This window comes from Rattus norvegicus, chromosome 5 (genome assembly GCF_036323735.1).
Source record: "Rattus norvegicus strain BN/NHsdMcwi chromosome 5, GRCr8, whole genome shotgun sequence".
NCBI lineage: Eukaryota > Metazoa > Chordata > Mammalia > Rodentia > Muridae > Rattus > Rattus norvegicus.
The window spans coordinates 147,037,162-147,038,749 of record NC_086023.1 but is presented as its reverse complement, the minus strand read 5'-3'; the positions used below and the strand labels follow the sequence as shown (position 1 = coordinate 147,038,749).

At 41.8% G+C, this 1,588-nt stretch overlaps 1 pseudogene; it reads left to right on the top strand.

Moving 5' to 3' along the window:
- The first annotated feature begins 715 nt into the window (after positions 1-715).
- Positions 716-1,298, top strand: Rpl35a-ps3 (ribosomal protein L35A, pseudogene 3; annotated as a pseudogene).
- Positions 1,299-1,588: the final 290 nt, after the last annotated feature.

Below are 1,588 nucleotides of genomic sequence, written 5' to 3'. Positions count from 1 at the left end.
ACTGAAATTTCCACTATCTAGGTACTTGCTCTGCATTTTTTTTTTTTTTTTTTGGTTCTTTTTTTTGGAGCTGGGGACCGAACCCAGGGCCTTGCGCTTGCTAGGCAAGCGCTCTACCACTGAGCTAAATCCCCAACCTAGGTCAATTTATCTTATCTAAGTTTGTAGTTTATATCATTATCAATGGTGAGTTTATTGTGTGGATGTTTCGTGGAATGAGAGTTTAAGATATAACTCTGATTGCTAAATTACAAGCTTATGGAGTTTTGATTTTTTTTTTAAAGATTTATTTATTTATTATATATAAGTACACTGTAGCTGTCTTCAGACACACCAGAAGAGGGCATCGGATCTCTTTACAGATGGTTGTGAGCCACCATGTGGTTGCTGGGAATTGAACACATGACCTCTGGAAGAGCAGTCGGGTGCTCTTAACCGCTGAGCCATCTCTCCAGCCCCTGGAGTTTTGATTTTAACAGGATGCTGGGGGATACTGGGAGTTGTGACTAGAACCACAGTGGGCAGATGCTGGGAATGTGAGCAGAATTTACAACCAGAGAGTTCCAAGAGGGTGGCTGCTGCTGTGCTCAGTGAGTAGCTGGCAGCAGCATGAGATGGCGAATCAGGTTGAGACGCTTTGCTCTTTGAGATAAAAGTACCCCGCAGATGCCATGTGGCCCTACAGGTGTCGGCACCTGCACAGATTGGTAGATTATTTTATTAATATTTACTTCAACACCATAGAACATAGAGAGATCCCGTCTTTAAAAACATCATTAAAAGGGGTTGGGGATTTAGCTCAGTGGTAGAGAGCTTGCCTAGCAAGCGCAAGGCCCTGGGTTCAGTCCCCAGCTCCGAAAAAAAAAAAAAGAAAAAAAAACATCGTTAAAGCTCTTTCCGCCATCTTGGCGCCTTTGGAGGCCTGCTGGGAACAGGACTTCTAAAAAAAAACCACAAAAAAACAGTATGTCTGGAAGGCTGTGGTGCATGGCCATTTTTGCTGGCTACAAGCGAGGCCTCCGGAACCAAAGAGAGCACACGGCTCTTCTTAAACTTGAAGGTGTTTATGCCCGAGGTGAAACTGAGTTCTACTTAGGCAAGAAGTGTGCTTATGTGACAAAGCAAAAAACAATACAGTGACTCCTGGAGGCAAACCAAACAAAACCAGAGTGATCTGGGGGAAAGTAACTCGGGCTCGTGGAAACAGTGGCATGGTTCGTGCCAAATTCTGAAGCAATCTTCCTGCAAAGGCCATTGGACACAGAATCTGTGTGATGCTGTACCCATCCCAGATTTAAACTAATGGAGAGTAAATAAATAAAAGTAAAAAAAAAATCATTAAAAAAAAAAAAACTGGGGCTGGGGATTTAGCTCAGTGGTAGAGCGCTACCTAGGAAGCGCAAGGCCCTGGGTTCGGTCCCCAGCTCCGAAAAAAAGAACCAAAAAAAAAAACAAAAAAAAACCTACAAAAATAAATGAACAAAAAACGTTTGAAAGTAAAAATAAAAGTGTTTGAAAGTAAAAATAAAAACGTTTGAAAGTAAAAAATTTCAATTTTCTTGAAATTTTTTTTCCCAGGGCTCAGTTG